We start from the raw sequence: 18672 nt of genomic DNA on the forward strand, positions 1-18672 counted from the left end.
TCGAGTCTTCTCCAACACCACAGTTCGAAAACATCAATTCTTTGGCGCTCAGCCTTCTTTATGGTCCAACTTTCACATTCATACATGACTACTGGAAAAACTATAGCTTTGACTATATGGATGTCTCTGCCTTGTAATATGCTGTCTAGGTTTGTCATAGCTTTCCTTCCAAGGAACAAGTGTGTTGATTTCATGACTACTGTCACCATTCACGGTGATTTTGGAGCCCAAGAAAATAAAGTCTGTCACTTGTTTCCATTGTTTCCGCATCTATTTACCTTGAAGTGATGGGACCAGATGCCATGATCTTTGTTTTATTGAATGTTGAGTTTTAAGCCAGCTTTCCACTCTCCTCTTTCACCTTCATCATGAGGCTTTTTAGTTCCTTTTTGCTTTCTGTCATAAGGGTGGTGTCATCTACATATCAGGTTATTGATATTTCTCCCGACACTCTTGATTCCAGCTTGTGCTTTATCCAGCCCAGCATTTCTCATGACGTACTCTGCATATAAGTTAAATAAGCAGGGTGTCAATATGCAGCCTTGATGTACTCCTTTCCCAATTTGGAACCAGTCTGTTGTTCCATGTCCAGTTCTAATTGTTGCTTACTGACCTGCATACAGATTTCTTAAGAGGCAGGTAAAGTGGTCTGGTATTCCCATCTTGAAGAATTTTCCGCCGTTTGTTGTGACCCATGCAGTCAAAGGGTTTAACATAGTCAATGAAGCAGAAGTAGATGTTTTTCTGGAGTTCTCTTGCTTTCTCTATGACTCAACAGATGTTGGCAATTTGATCTCTGGTTCCTCTGCCTTTTCAAGTTCTCTGTTCATATACTGTTGAAGCTAGCTTGGAGGATTTTGAACATGACCTTGCTGGCATGTGAAATGAGAGCAGTTATGCAATAGTTTGAACATTCTTTGGCATTGCCCTTCTTTGGGATTGAAATGAAAAATAACCTTTTCCAGTTCTACGGCCACTGCTGAGTTTTCCAAATTTGTTGGCATATTGAGTGCAACATTTTAACAGCATCATCTTTTAGGATTTGAAATAGCTCAGCTGGAATTCCATTGCCTCCACTAGCTTTGTTTGTGGTGATGCTTCCTAAGGTCCATTTGACTTATCAATCCAGGATGTCTGACTCTAAGTGAATGATCATACCATCGTGGTGATCTGGGTCATTAAGATCTTTTTTGTTTAGTTCTGTGTATTCTTGCCACCTCTTTTAATCTCTTCTGTTTCTGTTAGGTCCATACCATTTGTGTCCTTTATTGTGCCTATCTTTGCATGAAATGTTCCTTTGGTATCTCTAACTTTCTTGTCCTTGGACAAGGAAATGGCAACCCATTCCAGTATTCTCGTCTTTCCCATTCTGTTGTTTTCCTCTGTTTCTTTGCATTGTTCACTTAGGAAGGCTTTCTTATCTCTCCTTGCTATTCTTTGAAACTCTGCATTCAGATGGTTATATCTTTTCTTTTCTCCTTTGCCTTTCACTTCTCTTCTCTTCTCAAGCTATTTGTAAGGCCCCGTCAGACAGCCAATTCGCCTTTTTGCATTTTTATTTCTTGGGGATTGTTTTGATCACTGCCTCCTGTGCAACGTTATGAACCTCTGTCTATGGTTCTTCAGCCACTCGATCAGATCTAATCCCTTGAATCTATTTGTCAATTCCACTGTGACAAATATTGGATGATTATTATATCTATTACTGTGGGCAAGGATCCTTAGAAGAAATGAAGTAGGCCTCATAATCAACAAAAGAGTTCGAAATGCAGTTTTTGGTGCAATCTCAAAAACAACAGAACGATCTCGGTTTGTTTTCAAAGCAAACCATTTAATATCACAGCAAACCAAGTCTATGCTCCAACTACTAATGCTGAAGAAGCTTCAGTTGAATGGTTTTATGAAGACCTACAAGATCTTCTAGAACACCAAAAAAAAAGATCCTCTTTTTATCATAGGGGAATGGAATGCAGAAGTAGAAAGTCAAGCAATACCTGGAGTAACCAGCAAGTTTGGCCTTGGAATACAAAATGAAAGAAGGCCAAGGCTAGCATAATTTTGCCAAGAGAACACGCTGGTCAAGAAGAAATACCTTCTTCCAAGAACGCAAGAGATGACTCTACACATGTACATCACCAGATGGTCAATACCGAAATCAGATTGACTATATTCTTTGCAGCCAAAGACAGAGAAGTTCTACGCACAGTCACTCACTTCCGTCATATCTGACTCTTTGCAACCCTATGAATTGTAGCCCACCAGGCTCCTCTGTCCATGGGATTCTCCAGGCAAGAATACAAGAGTGGGTTGCCATGCCCTCCTCAGGAGATCTTCCTGACCTGGGGGGATCCATCTCATGTCTGCCTGCTTCCCCTGCATTGCACGCAGATGGATTCTTTACCCACAGGAGCCACCTGGGAAGCCAAAAAAAGCTCTACAAAGTCAAGAAAAACAAGACCGGGATCTGACTGTGGCTCAGATCATGAACTCCTATTGCAAAATTCAGACTTAAATTCAAGAAAGTAGGGAAAACCACTAGGCCATTCAGATATGACCTAATCAAACCCCTTACAATTATACAGTGGAAGTGAACTCTGTTCTACTCTCATTCATTAAAGGCAAATTCCATTCCCTACTGCTCTCAACCTCAGGGCCTTTACATCTGCTATGTCCTCTGTTCCTGCAGTGTCCCGCCACTCACACACTGTATCTATGGCAGCTCCCACATCCTCCCCCTTTAGTCTCCATGTCATCACTATTACTGTCTTCATAAGATTTACTGCTCCTTGCTTATTGCTAGCTTTCTAAACTGGAATACCAAGTCTGGGAGGGGTGTGAAATCTTGCATGCCATATCTGGGGATTCAAGGGTAATTGACACTACCCGAGCACACAGTAGGTGCTCAGTGTGTCCACTAGGTGCTTAGGAGTCCTTAAATGAATGAATGGCCAGTTGCAAAACCCTCCTTAGAAAGTTAGTGTTTTCCAACTGCTTGATGACCCGAATCACTAGGAGTGTTAGTTTAAAACCGCAGGCTCCCTGCTGACCTGAATGGGAATCTTCAGGGGAGGGGACAGGGGCATCTGTGATTGAGACCAGCGGCATTTGACTAGCAGTGCCCTCTCCAGTGAAACCCACTTCTTAAGTCAGATGATACGGAGAATTTAGGTCCCCTTTCCGGATTTGCTGTATGACTGATCCAGCTGCTGCTGCTGCTAAGGCGCTTCAGTCGTGTCCGACTCTGTGCGACCCCATAGACGGCAGCCCACCAGGCTCCGCCATCCCTGGGATTCTCCAGGCAAGAACACTGGTGGGGGTTGCCATTTCCTTCTCCAATGCATGAAAGCGAAAAGTGAAAGTGAGGTCGCTCTTGTCCGACTCTCAGCGACCCCATGGACTGCAGCACACTAGGCTCCTCCGTCCATGGGATTTTCAAGGCCAGAGTACTGGAGTGTGTTGCCCTTGCCTTCTCCGGACTGATCCAGAGGAGGTGGTTAAAAAAAAGAAAGAGGGAGAAGAAAAGAAAAACCTGGAGATGCCGGGGATTGAACCCGGGGCCTCATACATGCAAAGCATGCGCTCTACCACTGAGCTACATCCCCTCCCTTGTGGTGTTGCATTCTTGGAATGAGGATATAGGAAATCACGTTTTTCTCCTCTTTTCCAAACATGGCGTTCGTTCTGGACACTCAGAATTCAGTCCGTGAGTGCCTTTACCAATTCAAATAGGTCCACACCCCGAGGAGCCCGCTAGCCAGGGACGCCCAGCACTGAGAGGATGGAGATAGTAGTGCGGAGTAGATGTGGCAGCGAAAGAATGGTATTTCTTTATGAGTCCGGCTGGAGAACGCTGGGTAAGTTGCATCCTCGTTAGTATAGTGGTAAGTATCCCCGCCTGTCACGCGGGAGACCGGGGTTCGATTCCCCGACGGGGAGGCTAACAAGATGTTTTAATTCACTACAATCTCCAAAATGTCTCCCTCAACAATATACGGATAGATAAACGAAAGTCATGCTAATCGCGTTTGTGACCAGTACATGTAAATCTCTAAGGATGTCCGTGGCCCCAGGAACATAGTGAAAAGGACCTGGTACTCAAGCAGAAGTAGTAAGTTCTCTTTTATGTAAGAATAAATATGCAGTGAGTGTATTCATATTTGTATGTTTAAGAAAATTTATTTTAACACATTATTATGGCTATAGTTTAAAATGAAAATTGCTCAGACTATATAAATGTATCTAATCACATTGTACACCATAAACTTACACAATGTTAAATAATTATATCTTAATAAATCAATAAAATTTTAACAAAATCTTATATTGAAGTATAGTTGATTAGCAATGTCGTCTTGGTTACATTTCTGATCTGATCACAATTAATGACAACTAGAGCACACATTATATAGCTCCTATCGCGTACAGGATAGTATGCACAAGCGCTTAGCAGGTGTGCACTCATTTAGTCCTCACAGCAAGTCTGGTGGGGGTCAGTTTATGATATTAAACAGATGAAATGCAGGCACAGGGAAAGGGTCCAATAACTTGTCTAAGGTCACATAAATCACCATCTGGTCTAGACACTGGTTACTTCTGGGGAAAACTGGGATAAGGTGGGAGTGACTCTGCCTTTCCAAAATTCTGTACTTCCGTGGACTGTGAATTTTTTCACTCTCCTTCCCTTCCTTCCTTCCTTTCTTCCACATTGGATTTTATCAAGTTGATACACTACTATGCTTTCGTGAAAAGCAGCAGTAGGGTCTCCTGCCATATCTCCTCTCTCCTGAAGGAATTCTGGAGATGCTGCTTTGGTGTATTGTTTATTTTGAGCTGTCAGCATCTCACTGGTCTTCTTGCTGCCAGTTGAGTCCCTCCTGTCCGTTCTCCACAAGAAAGCCAAGGGAGACTTTAAGACGTAAATAATATCACTCTCTCCCCAGAGGCTTTCCCACACAGAAGAAAGTACAAACCCTTTACCATGGCCTTCAAGACGGGCAAGACCTGGCCTCTGTCCACCTCTTTCTTCTTGCCTCCTACCTTCTGCCCCCTCACCCTCTTTGCCTCTTCCATACTGGCTTCCTTTCCATTCCTACAAATAGCCCGAGTCTTTCAGCCCCAGGGCCTTTGCATTAGCTTTGCCTCTACTCCAGAGGCTCTTCCTCAGCGGGCTCTTCATGCTCCAAGTCTTCCCAGCATTCCCTTCCTCTTACTGCCCCCATAACCAGGTATTCCACCCCCTCACTACCATTTATTTTGCTTCTTAGCATTCCTATCACAAGGAACTATTTTGTTACCGTATTTGTGACTGGATCACATAGATATTAAGTGCTTCGCAAACCCTTATTAAACGACTTCACATCATGAAGGACCTACCCACTTGCTCAACCTCTCCCAAACAGTACTCCCTACCCACCCATCTCCCAAGGGCAGGGAAGCAGAGAGAGCCGAACCTGGATGCAGACCTGTTGATTTCTTGGTGCCTTGAAGCTGAGCAGGTGTCACGGGTGAGGTGGCTATGCTTAGAGTCTGGATTTGAGTCACTTACTGCCGCGAGGAAAGCCACAATCTGGCCTTGGCGTGGTCAGCATCCTTGCTATGCCTTGGGCTGCTCCGGGAGCTGCAACCAAGGGGAGACCTTATTCTTTTGCTCAGAGAAAAGATCCTGAGAAAGTGGAACTCTGAGAAAGGTAAGATTCAACTAATATTTTTAAGCAGCTATTAAGTGCCAAGCACTGTTGTCGGCCTTAAGCGATACAGCAGTGACTGAGGCTGATGACTTCTCTGCCCGTCGTGGATCTGTCATTCTAGCTGGGGAAGGGAGGCAACAGATGGTGGACAAGGAAAACAGTACCTAGGCTAACAGTGAACAATACAGGGCTGGGGTAGTGGTGGGAGACGTGATCAGGGGAAGCTTCTCGGAGGCAACGACCTTGAAGGACGAGAGGGGGAAGGTGCGGGGCAATCCTGAAAGGCGTGCATTCCGGCTGATCCCCTGCCCCAGCAGCGGACCTCCCGGTCGATGACGCGGGGCCCGTAGATCACGAGGAGGAAAGAAACGCAGCCTTACGCCGACAGTAGCCGAAATAGCTCAGTTGGGAGAGCGTTAGACTGAAGATCTAAAGGTCCCTGGTTCGATCCCGGGTTTCGGCAGCGATGTTTTTCCTTTTTTCCCCCCTTTCCTCTTGTGTCGGGGGAAAACAATACGAAATTATTCTTTCGAATTAATAAAAGGATTTCATTTTCTTTGTTTAAAACAGCTTCAAGTACTATCAAAGGGAAGCCAAGACGGTATGGGAACTTCCTCACACTTCCCCGACTGGAAAAATCAGACAAGTCCAAGAATTACTTGACTCCATTTCTTTCACTTCCTAAACTACCTCTGTTAGACGTTTGTTGACGTCTGTTGGTAACTTTTTGCTGGTTATTTTTTGCTGCTTATTAATTTCTGTTCTCAGAACCCTCGCGACTAAATCACGAGCAGAGGAGGAAACGGACTTTTTAAGACGAAATTAAATGAAGTGGAACTTTGCCTTTTTGTATTTTGTAAGAAAAGATGAGATATTTAACCTTTTAGAACACGTCACTGGTTGAGGAACGCTAAAGAACACTGAGTATACCTTTAAAGGCTGAGCTGAAAAGGCCTTGGCAGAGCTAGTCCTCGTTAGTATAGTGGTGAGTATCCCCGCCTGTCACGCGGGAGACCGGGGTTCGATTCCCCGACGGGGAGGCGACTTGTTTTCTATCGCCTGTACTTTAATTTCATTTCTTTTTCAAGCCAATTCTTCAACTTTCATAAAAATTCCTTGCTGCTGCTGCTAAGTCGCTTCAGTCGTCTCCGACTCTGTGCGACCCCATAGACGGCAGCCCACCAGGCTCCCCCGTCCCTGGGATTCTCCAGGCAAGAACACTGGAGTGGGGTGCCATTTCCTTCTCCGATGCGTGAAACAGAAAATTGAAAGTGAGGTCGTTCAGTCGTGTCCGACCCCATGGATTGCAGCCTACCAGGCTCCTCCATCCATGGGATTTTCCAGGCAAGAGTACTGGAGTGGGGTGCAATTGCCTACTCCGAAAAATTCCTTACTCTTCTCTTAAAAAATAAACCTGGCAAGCAAGCGAGATTTGGTCGGGCGGTTATCTTGTTAACTGCTTGGTCACAGTCACCCACGAGCGCCCTCACTTCTTCCCTTGGTTACAAGAAAGAAAAAGTTCTCACATTGAAACGGAATTTTCCATTTCCGCCATGCCACAACACCGCTGTCAAGTGTTTGGTTTATAAATGGTTTCCCCAAATAAGACTGTTTCCCTCTAAAACCAGAAGATGCTCACTCTGCTGCAAATATTTCATCTTCTTAGGTCTTGCGCCGGCTCAGAGGCTGGCCTTCAGAAAATGTTAACGGATTTGAAACAGAGAGACTCTAAACCTAACTGTTTTCTCCTCTTAATTCACTTGCAGACTGAACTTTTTAAATATAGCTATCATTCTCCCCAGGCTTCATTCATTTATTTGTCTGTTCATTTTTTGCTGTTGTTGTTCCACACTAATTCTATGAATATCTACTGAGTAGTTGTCTGCCAGGCACTGTTCATGGCACAGAAGTTAGAGCAGAAAGCAAGACAGAGGAGGCTCTGCTCTCATGAACCTACCAAGTCAGGGACACAGACAATAAACAAACAGTGTAAAAACAGGTTCTGAGACCAATATATACTATGAAGAAAAACAAAACAAATCAAAGTGAATGCAAACGATCCATGGGTGCCTTTTTTATTAAAAACCTAAAAAAAGAATTTTTTTTTGGCCACCAGCACGTCACGTGGCATCTTATTGCCTCCACCAGAGATCGAACCCGCCCCCCTGAAGTAGGAGGGTAAAGTCTTAAGGACTGGACCGCCAGGGATATCCCCACAGATCCTTTTAGAGAGTTAGTCAGGAAGGCCTTTCTGAGGACCCTGACAGTAAGAAAAAGATGATCATGAGTATATCTGCTTTCCATACCAAGAGAATGGCAAGTGCAAAGGCCCTGAGGTGCAGGGAGTCTGGTCTGCCTGAGGAACAGCAAAGACAGATGTGTGGCTAGAGTTCTCCTAGAGAAGAGGAGGGGAGTATGGGAGGAACACTGGTGGGGCAGGGGCCCCCAGACGCCAGATCACAGAGATGCCAGATCACTGAGAGCCTTAAAGGCCACAGTTAGGAGCATGGGTTTGTTTCTAAGTTTTACACATGAGTTTTAAACGTGATCGGGCTTGTCTGGAGCAGAGCAATCGGGGACACTTACTGAACTGACCACGACCCTTCAACTGGCTTCCAAGCCAGGTCCAGAATACCTCCACCGAAGCCACGATCCCTCTTCCATTCTGCAGGTAAGGTCGCTCTTGTGGTTGTCCCCTTGAGCTACAGGAATAAGGTCAGACAATGGATTTCTATGGAGCCCCATTCCACACTGCACCCCAATGCCCTCCTGTTCTTTCTCTGTTTCACCAAACAGCATCAGCAAAGCATCAGTCCACACATGGGGTGATTATGCAAAGCAATAGGCCTTTGCTGGAGTTCATATAACAGCATTTTTAATAATGAGAACAGGCATTTTAGAGCACGGGTCTTGTACCAGGCACTGTTCTAAACCTTCTCTGTGTGAAGGAGACGTATCATTTGACATCCCTTATATGTGGAATATAAAAAGAAATTATATAAGTGAATTTACTTACAAAACAGAAAGAGATTCAAACTTAGAAAATGAACTCACGGTTGCCACAGGGAAGGGATAGTTAGGGAGTTTGGGAAGGTCATGTACACACTATATATTTTAAATGGATAACAATCAAAAGCCTATTGTACAGCGCATGGAGCTCTCTTCAATGTTATGTGACGGCCTGGATGGGAGGGAGCTTTGGGGGAGAATGGGTACCTGTATGGCGGCCTCCCTTCACTGTTCACCTGAAACTAACACAATATGTCAATTGGCTATAACCCAAAACAAATTGTTTCTGGAGTCAAAATAAAAATGAAAATGAAAAAATAAATAAATAAAAAGATCAACGTTCTCTGTATATCATTCAGTGGTCACAATCACTCTATGAAGTAATTACTATTCAAATCTCCTTTTCACAGAGGAGGCCCAGAGAGATAAGATAATGAAATCACAGCTGCTGGCTCCAGTGTCCTGGGCACCAGTTCGTTTGGACTTTACTTTGAAGAGTTTCAGGTATCCACAGACTGGAAGAGAGATGATCAGTCGAGGATTGAGGTAGCAGGGTATTTTCAGGTGTGTTCTGCACATCATAGTAAGTGACTCTTTCCTACCAGGAAATCTCAAGTGCTGGTGGGAAAAGGTGAAGCCTCAGTTTTCTGCGTTCTCCTTGTCTCTCACCTAACTGGTGAATGGCAACTTGTTGACTTGAAGGAAACTCCATTTTCATCAAAGTATAGTTAATTTACAGTGCTCTGTTAGTTTCAAGTGTATAGCAAAGTGATTCGGTCATGCATATATATATTCTTTTTCAGTTATACATAGATAAAAATATGTCACCGAAAGTTGGAATGATTGTAAAGAACAAGAAACTAGAGATTTTTGGGTGATGTTACAGTGGGGGCAAGTCTTTATTCATTGGAAAGAAACTCTTTATTTTCCTTTCCTTCTTTTCTGATTGTGAGGAGCAACATTCACGAATAGGTCTGTCTCCTTTTGTTCCTTGGTTCCAGTATCAGTTAGAATTTCGGCTGCTGGCTGCAGAGCTATGAACCACAGGCCTAGTTCAGAAACATAAAAGTCAAGTCCGGATTTATTTTGGTTTGTTTTTGCTAAACTGCAACACTCATTTAAATATACAAAATTTTATTTGAAAAAAAAAAAATCTAAAGAATAGACTATAGCAGAGAATTTCAGAAACCACATCAAGGAGGGAGGGGGATGTAGCTCAGTGGTAGAGCGCATGCTTTGCATGTATGAGGCCCCGGGTTCGATCCCCGGCATCTCCACTCCAGTTTCTCTTTTTTCGTGATTTCATTTTACTTCAATTTCTGCAGGTGTTCACCATACAAACACCTCGGATGTGATTATAACAGGAGGTATTACAGTCAATCCTAAAGGATCAGCCCTGAATATTCATTTGAAGGACTGATGCTGAAGCTCCAATACTTTGGCCACTTGATGTGAAAAATTGACTCATTAGAAAAGACCCTGATGCTGGGAAAGACTGAAGGCAGGAGGAGAAGGGGATGACAGAGGATGAGATGGTTGAATGGCATCACTGACTCAATGGACATGAGTTTGAGCAAGCTCTGGGAGATGGTGAAGGACAGGGAAGCCTGGCGTCCTGCAGTCCATGGGGTCGCAAAGTGTTGGACATGACTGAGGGACTGAACTGATTACTCCTCCAATCACTACGTGAAAATGAGATTTTTACAACAGATGTGACCTCCCCTTGCTTAATTCCCTAACACTCCCAAAGTAATTTTGTTCAGTTCAGTTCAGTTCAGTTCAGTCCAGTCGCTCAGTCGTGTCCGACTCTTTGCGACCCCATGAATCGCAGCATGCCAAGCCTCCCTGTCCATCACCAATTCCCGGAGTTCACTCAAACTCATGTCCATCGAGTCCGTGATGCCATCCAGCCATCTCATCCTCTGTCGTCCCCTTTTCCTCCTGCCCCCAATCCCTCCCAGCATCAGAGTCTTTTCCAATGAGTCAACTCTTTGCATGAGGTGGCCACAGTACTGGAGTTTCAGCTTTAGCATCATTCCTTCCAAAGAAATCCCAGGGCTGATCTCCTTCAGAATGGACTGGTTGGATCTCCTTGCAGTTCAAGGGACTCTCAAGAGTCTTCTCCAACACCACAGTTCAAAAGCATCAATTCTTCGGTGCTCAGTTTTCTTCACAGTCCAACTCACACCTATACATGACCACAGGAAAAACCATAGCCTTGACTAGATGGACCTTTGCTGTTAGAAGAGACAAAAGGAAACAGTTACAAGAAACATGTCAAGGCAAAACCTAACGTGATGACTGAAACCACAGCAAAAGTGAGAACAATCATTTAGGGAGTTTACCCGCTGCTTCCTGGCATTTGACTGCAGTTAGAAGATTGGAGGCCTGGTGACTCATTCCAGGACGTGAGACGGCAAGCTTGGAAGTCCTTCAAAGGTCTGAGTGACTGTGCTGGCCCTTGCTCTTTTTTCTGCTCTCAGTAACGACCATTTTTCAAAGGCAGCCACCCAAAAGGAAACCAGCAGTTCGAGGAGGCAGCATTTTGCTTCCTGCTTACTCCCCAAGAGGCCACAAATGAATGCATGAATGGCTGTGGCACACAAACATTTTCAACCTATATTTGTACACTGTATGTATTTTATCATTAAAAATGAAAGCTATTTTATTAAAAGAAGGGATCCTGTTGCACTCTGTGGGGTTGGCAGTTCTTTGCAGTAATAAGGAATTTGTCAGCCCTCAAATCCTTTCTCTCATTTGATCTGACCTCATATTTTAAATCATAAAAACAGCTCAGCTTAGAGCTGGAGGGATCTGACTCTGCACAGCCCTCATGTTTGAGATGAAACTGAAATTCATGAAATGACTCACCAGTTAGGGAGTCAAATACCAGTGACAGCTTCTCTTTGTAAGGAAATTCCATGAAGGTTATTTCTCCCTAAATGTCAACAAGGTTTTAAGAGAAAAAAAAAGTTGAGATTATTTTTAAAGTTATCAGACCTCACACGAATCATATGCTTCTGTTTTACTGTGTATCTTATGATTAAATATTTCTAATGGCACAATGATAAAGAAAAAAACACCATAAGGAAGAAAGAACAAGGCTTGTGCTGGGAAATAGAGGTTTCTAGAAAAGATGTCTTGAATCTTTGGGGGAAAAAATGTTTTCCAATCACTAGATCTGGTTTCACAATTTAAAAAAATCAAAACCCTTTGTATGAGGTACCAAAAGTAGTCACATTCATGGGACTGCCCTTATGGTCCTCTGGGTAAGACTCCACCCTTCCACTGCAGGGGGCAGGGGTTTCATCTTTGGTCAGGGAACTGACATCCCTGCATACACTCTTTCAGGAGTAAAAAACAAACAAAAAACCAATCATATTCATAGAGACAGAAGGAATGATGGTCGCCAAGGATTGGGTGTGAAGGATTAGCGTTAGTGTTTAAAGAGTACAGAGTTTCAGTCTTGCAAGATGAAGAGTGGAGACAGATGGTGGTGATGGTTGCATGTGAACTGAAAATTGAAGGGTAGCAAAATATACCACCCAAAAATATGTTCTTTTGATATTATTTTGAGCTATTGGCACTTGAAAAACAGCAAAGCGAGGTTTTCACTGAACTCCTTTTATCTGCCCAAACACAGATCCTTCAAAAGGAGCTCAGTGGTCTTAGATCCTCTTCCCAAGAGTTTAACTAACCAGAGAAGATTGGCTTTTGACATAGGGGAGACTAAAATGACACTGAACTTTGTCACAAACTATCATATCTCTATCTATTCTTCTGTTCTCCCAGTAAAAATCATTTATTCTCCCTTAAGAGACCTTTCAACCAGTCCATTCTGAAGGAGATCAGCCCTGGGATTTCTTTGGAAGGAATGATGCTAAAGCTGAAACTCCAGTACTGTGGCCACCTCATGCGAAGAGCTGACTCATTGGAAAAGACTCTGATGCTGGGAGGGATTGGGGGCAGGAGAAAAAGGGGACGACCCAGGATGAGATGGCTGGATGGCATCACAGATTCGATGGACGTGAATCTGAGTGAACTCCAGGAGATGGTGATAGACAGGGAGGCCTGGTGTGCTGTGATTCATGGGGTCGCAAAGAGTCAGACACGACTGAGCGACTGAACTGAACTGACTGAAGAGACCTTTCTATATTAAGATGATGTGTGTGTGTTAGTTGCTTTGGGACCCCATGGACTGTAGCCTGTCAGGCTCCTCTTGCATGGAATTCTCCAGGCAAGGATACTGGAATGGGTTGTCATTGCCTTCTCCAGGTGATCCTCCTGACCCAGGGATCACACTCTGGTCTCCAGCACTGCTGGCAGATTCTTTACCAACTGAAACACCTGGGAAGCCTGTTAAAATGGTATGTAAGCCTAAATTCTAAAGTCTCCTCTCTGAGTGACACATTTTCCCTCTGGAGTATCTCCCTAACATACACGAGGTGTGCATGTTAATAAACTGTTGTTTTTCTGTCTTTAATATCTCTTGCTAAATCTTTCATTACAGGTGTTTTGGCTAAGAACTTAGAAGCGTAAAAGGAAAATAATTTTTCCTCCCCTACAATATACTTAACACTACTGATTTTTACGCTTAAAAGTGGTTAAGAGGATATATTTTGTGTGTATTTTGCCACAATCCAGGAACAACAAATTAAAACACAAAACAAAGCAAAGACCCAATAAGTTACCTAACTGCTTAACATTCCTATACTAGGCAAAATTTGGGACTGGAACTTCAGTATGATTTTCTCACTGGTGGGTTATGAAATGAGTTGTTTTGAAGCTGGACAATCAAATACACACATGTACGCAGAGAAGGGAGCAGAGTCTCTAGGGCTTCTCTTTTTCTTCCCCCAAGCAGCAGGTTGCCTTGACTTCCTTTTATGGTCATATAACTGATGACACTGTAAGGCAAAACTTTCCCATCTAGCTCTCCGATTTCACCCTCTCTCTTGGGAGGAAAATGTTTGTTGGTCATTTTGTGGACATTCTCATGATGCTGAGTTAAGTCCCATACAATGTTGTGACCTTCCAGGGGAACTGAATCTGTTGGGGGAAGGAGGAAAGGCAGGCAGACAAACAGGCACCAGTCCAATCTCCTGCAGCCCCACACCCAGGCCCTTTGTGAGCTCAGCTCATCACATGCTCGTGCCTGCCTGCCAGTTCTGCCTTGTTGCTGGGCCTGTCATTCTTCCATTGGTGCCAGCTCTGAAGCAATCCTTTCTGGGGTGTCTGCAAAGGACGGATAAGTGGGTGGAAGAAACTGAAAATGGATCCAGTGACTCATCCTGCTTCTGGCATGTTCTAGCACATTGCATTCTAGGTCAGGGGATTTTAGGAGCGTGACTTGGATTACTGAATCCAAGTGGGACATTTAAATCTTGGGAGCTCTTCTCAGCAAATAGAAAAGCAGTTGTAACAACAACAATAATCCTCTGTAGAACAAGGTTTGTCAACACAGTGGATTACTGACATTGGGGGCTAAGTTAATTCTGTATTGTGGGGGAATGTTCACTGCAGATTGTTTAGCAGCATCCCTGGCCTTCCTCACTAGATATCAGTGGCACCCCTCAACCCCAATACCATAGTGTGACCACCAAAAATGGCTCCTGGGAATTCCCTGGAAGTCCAGTGGTTAGAACTTATGCTTTCAATGCTGTGGCCTGATTTCAATCCCTGGTTGGGGAACTGAGATGCTACAAGCCTAGTGTTGGGCAAAAAAAAAAAAAAAAAAAAAAAAGGTCTCTAGACATTGTCAAATGTCCACCCAGGGGCCAAATCTCTCGTGGTTGAAAACTACTGCTCCGGAGAAATAGCAGCCACCCGTCTTTGGAGAGGTCATTTTTCTCTCCCCGCCCTCTTACCTCAGGGCTAGACCTTGGGCAAATTTTTATTTCTATTTGCTTCAACCAAACCCACAATTAGACTTAAATTAGAGACTGCAAGGGTATTGCAGAGAACTCGTCTGATAGAGACAACATCAGTGTTTTCAGTTCATAAGAATATAGTTTTCTCTTTGGAGATAACCCCTGGCCCATTCCCCCTTCCCCTCCCCTCCCTCTCCTTTGAGCCCCTCTTCTCTCTCCTCTTTATCCTTCTTTCCTCCCATGTCTCTGAAATCAGGCCTGTTTTTCTCTGTACCTTTTGGATTCTGAAAAAAAAAAAACTATGTCACAAAGCTTGTGACTCAGGCTTTAAACAGCATGAATCACAAGGCTTGCAGCAAAGGAACAGCCCAAAGCAAACAGGGTGTGGTTTGAAGCCAGTCCTGGTCATCTGAGAAAGAACCTCACCTTTTGTTCCTCTGTAAATTTCTTTCTGAAATTTAGGGAGCCGGGGGTGGGGGGAACAAAAAAACCTAGAGCCTCAATGTTCTGTTCCTTTAAATCCCCTTTCCAAAAATTTAGAAATAACTTTCACAGAAATCTGTATTAGAAGTCATTGTGAAACCACAGAAATCTGGTTTGCAGGGAGAAGGGGCTCTAAGGAGCTCCAGTTCTGTAAGTTTCAGTACAGAAAAAATTTGATGAGGGGCAAAGTGATAAATAAAAAGTGATTTATTAGACTAAAGTGATTGTAAGGCTTACAAGTGGCTGGGTGAGAGGGTGCTGCGTGCCAGGTACTTAGTGGGCTACAGTTTTATAATCAAAAGAAAATTGGGGAGGGGGAGAAGACCATCTTCCTCATTCTCAGGTAGACATAAAGCTACCATCATCAGTACCCCCTCCATATTGGGCAGTGTAGTTTTCTTATCCCTACATGGTCGAGTCAGGATAGTCATGGCATGATAGAGATGAGCAAAAAGGTGGGAACATATACTAAAAACATGTCAGGTTTCAGTATAATGTCACCCTTTCTTTATATTTTTTAGTGTGCCCAGAGGAGCATGTCCTAGGAATCAGTAAGTTATTGAGCTCAGTGGGTAGGACGTGGGTCTCATTCTACCATTGTTTCATTGGTTTGGGGGCCTGCCTGATGCTTCTGTTGCATGGTTTTATTGCTGAGCAACCCTGCTTGTTTTTGTGGTTAAGCAAAGCTGCTTTCTTGAGTGAAAGACCCCTTAATTTATAAGGATCTCCCTTACTCTTTTCTCTTATAATACCCTAGGGGATTAACTATTTAATCATCAGGTTTGTCTCTTAGTCCCTATCACCTAGAGTCTACTAACATGAAAAGTGACATTTTAAATTTTAACTTCCCAGTAATAAACTCATTCCGAAAAATGTTAAAAATTGACAGAGGTTAAAGGCTGTTTAGAAAAGCGCTTGGATCTTTTTCATAACTACATACATATGGGTTACCAAAGAAAATATATACGTTTTGTTTTTATTCACATTTTATGTATAATCTTTAAATTATGTAATGTTCATAATCTCAAGCAGGAATGTAGTCTTTTCTTAACGGCAGAATATTTCTTAGTTGGTTGCCTCTTTTTCTATATACATATATTTTTGAAGGCGTTAGCGGTAAAAACTTAAAAACACCCTCCTCTCATTTATAGAAATAGGAAATATTCTAGAAGAGTCCAGAAAGAACAGTAGCTGGGAAATTGCAGACACGAGGAAGATTTTTCACTGTAAATTTCATGTAAACATGTTAAAGTGTTTTAAGGTTTCATCATATTCATATGGTTTAAATACGTTTAAAAATCTGCTGCAGAAATGACATAGAGATCAATCACAAAATACATTGTCTTAAAAAATAAAAAAGATCTAACTGGTAATCTTTCTTTTACCCAAATGAAATTTGCCTATAGAATTAAGTTTTATGTTTGGGATATTAATTTCACCCCCAGGAATAAACAGAACTTAGATTCAATTAATATCTTTTTAAAGTCTTGGGCTTAAACAGGTTTGATTTCTGAGCTCAAGTAAATATCAACAGAATTCAAATCCTGATGCCTTCCTGTTTACAAATGAAGCACAAACCAGGAAGAACAATCTGGAAAGTTCTATCAGCTTCCAGGTCCAGCTCAAAGAGTTTTACACAGCTGTGTGGAATTTGTGCTTTTCTTTTCAAAATTCAATGTACACCTGCCATAGGGATTTCTCCCTTGGAAACTTATTTTTCATTCCTGTTCAGAGGAATTCCTGAGGGTTCTGACGACCTGAGGCGCGCTTTAGACCGTAGCCCTGATTTTTGCCGAGTCATTCACCTTGTCCTGGTGCCCGCCCGGTGGGGTACAGGCTCGGCCGCCACAAGTTGGGGGCTGGACCCCCGGGGAGGCCTCGCGACGGGCTGAAGATAAGGGGGTTAGGGAAATAGTGTCGTTGTCTAAAGTAGATCCAGAATAAAGACCCCTCTTTATTAGCGAGGTGGGGGGAGGGGCAGGGAGGCGTGCGCGCCTGGGGACCCGGACCCTGGCTCGGCGTGAGGCGCTAGACCGGACCACAGTCCGTCTAGGGCGGGTCTAGAGAACGGCGGGGCCCGTCCGGGCTGAGAGGAGGGGGCAACGGGCCCGGTTGGCTGGACAGACCATTCCGGACGCCCAGATCCGTGCCGGGTTTTCGCACTTGCCGCTCCCCACCTCCTTCCGGGCAAGTCGAGGGCCGGCTGCTTCCGCTGTCTACTGTTCAGCGAACCCGCTGATCCCTCCGCTCGGCCGCTCAGGACGGCCGCCCGCTCCCCAGAAGACTTGGTTCCAAAGCCCCAGTCTTCATAAGAGAGCATCTTAGGAGGAGAATGAGTCGATTCTAGGGGACTGCTTTTCTCTTTAGAGGGAGGGAGGCCTGCGAAAAGTAGTCCCTTCCCGGCGTTTTTGCGGAAGAATCCACCGGGGCGGGGTTACCCATGACTATATAAGGAAGCCCCGGGTGTGGCGCAGGCAGTTCCGTCCGGACCGGGAGTTCAGACTTCGTTCGTGTGTGTTCGCTGCTGCTACCAACACCAATTGGTGAGGAGTCGTCCTGGGGGTCTTGCGGCCGTGCAGCCGCTGGGGACGCGGGTGGTTCACCGGCCACCGGGGGCCGAGGGGCATCCGGGGCTTACAGTTCCCCCGGGCGCGCGAGCAGCAGGGTGGCCCTGAGGGGTAGGAACGCGGCAAAATGGCGGCCGTTCCCGATCCCTCAGTGGGAGAAGGCAGGCTCTGAAGCTGGTCCTGAGGTGGGACGCGAGGACGGGGGGTAGGGAGGGGACTTTTAAGTGTCAAGTGAACGCGAGAGGCCCATGAAGTTTCCTTGGCGGCGGGGTCCAGCTTTCTGTGGGACGAGGGTTAGGTAGCGTGTGAAGGAGTCGAATATTAGGTCACGGTTTGAAAGGTGCGACTACTCGATTTCCCGTCGCGGTGGTGGTGGTGGTGTTAAGTCGCTCAGTCGTGTCCGACTCTGCAAGCCTATGGGCTACAGCACGACAAGCTTTCTTGTTTCTCGGGGGCTGGCTATTAATTGCAGACGCCACTGAGCCGTCCTACGCCCGTGATGGGGGAGGGGACGCGCTGGCCACTGCAGTTAGGAGACGTCAGCCCTTCTGTGGGCTCATAATCTAGGGTGGGGCCATCTCCCGGCACGTATGTGGGGAGGTGTTTACTCGTCTTGGGACGCAGGGTTTGGGCCTGGGGTGGACGCTGCAATGTTGACAAAGGACAGACATCCAGTGAGGGGGGAGGATAAGTGAGGCCCGTGAATTGACTTGGGTCAGGCTTCCCTGCTTTTCTCTCATAATTACCTGAAACTGTTTTTGAGCTTGTCAAGCTTGTGAGTTGTTGGGCAAGTTAGTTGTTTGGCTGGTACATAGTGAAGTTTTTAAGATTAGGTGTTGGTTGAGCCGTGAATTAACTGATAAACGGTGGGGCTCTTTTTTGTGTTATTTTTTTGTTCCAACAGACAATGCAGATCTTTGTAAAGACCCTCACTGGTAAAACCATCACTCTGGAGGTGGAGCCGAGTGACACCATCGAGAACGTCAAGGTGAAGATACAAGAAAAAGAAGGCATCCCCCCAGACCAGCAGAGGCTGATCTTTGCCGGGAAGCAGCT

The 18672-nt window shown here is 44.7% G+C and overlaps 2 long non-coding RNA genes and 5 other non-coding genes across 7 annotated transcripts in view; 6 read left to right on the plus strand and 1 right to left on the minus strand.

Moving 5' to 3' along the window:
- Positions 1-3530: 3530 nt before the first annotated feature.
- TRNAA-UGC lies at positions 3531-3602 on the minus strand. Its single transcript has one exon. It is a non-coding gene; the product is annotated as a tRNA-Ala (tRNA).
- A 262-nt stretch (positions 3603-3864) lies between these two features.
- On the plus strand, positions 3865-3936 carry TRNAD-GUC. Its single transcript has one exon. It is a non-coding gene; the product is annotated as a tRNA-Asp (tRNA).
- Positions 3937-5383: 1447 nt separating this feature from the next.
- Positions 5384-6528, plus strand: LOC120871009. The gene is made up of 2 exons (XR_005722923.1): positions 5384-5687; positions 6258-6528. It is a non-coding gene; the product is annotated as an uncharacterized LOC120871009 (long non-coding RNA).
- Positions 6078-6150, plus strand: TRNAF-GAA. The gene has a single exon. It is a non-coding gene; the product is annotated as a tRNA-Phe (tRNA).
- Positions 6529-6655: 127 nt separating the features above from the next.
- On the plus strand, positions 6656-6727 carry TRNAD-GUC. The gene has a single exon. It is a non-coding gene; the product is annotated as a tRNA-Asp (tRNA).
- A 3174-nt stretch (positions 6728-9901) lies between these two features.
- TRNAA-UGC lies at positions 9902-9973 on the plus strand. The gene has a single exon. It is a non-coding gene; the product is annotated as a tRNA-Ala (tRNA).
- A 7257-nt stretch (positions 9974-17230) lies between these two features.
- LOC120871010 overlaps positions 17231-18672 on the plus strand; it is a 1597-nt gene continuing 155 nt past the window's right edge. Inside the window, exons 1-2 of the long non-coding RNA XR_005722924.1 lie at positions 17231-17592; positions 18521-18672. The exon at positions 18521-18672 is cut by the window's right edge and continues 155 nt beyond it. This is a non-coding gene — a long non-coding RNA (uncharacterized LOC120871010). The remainder of the gene's footprint in view (positions 17593-18520) is intronic.

This window comes from Oryx dammah, unplaced genomic scaffold, assembly GCF_014754425.2.
Source record: "Oryx dammah isolate SB20612 unplaced genomic scaffold, SCBI_Odam_1.1 HiC_scaffold_12, whole genome shotgun sequence".
NCBI classification, from domain to species: Eukaryota; Metazoa; Chordata; class Mammalia; order Artiodactyla; family Bovidae; genus Oryx; species Oryx dammah.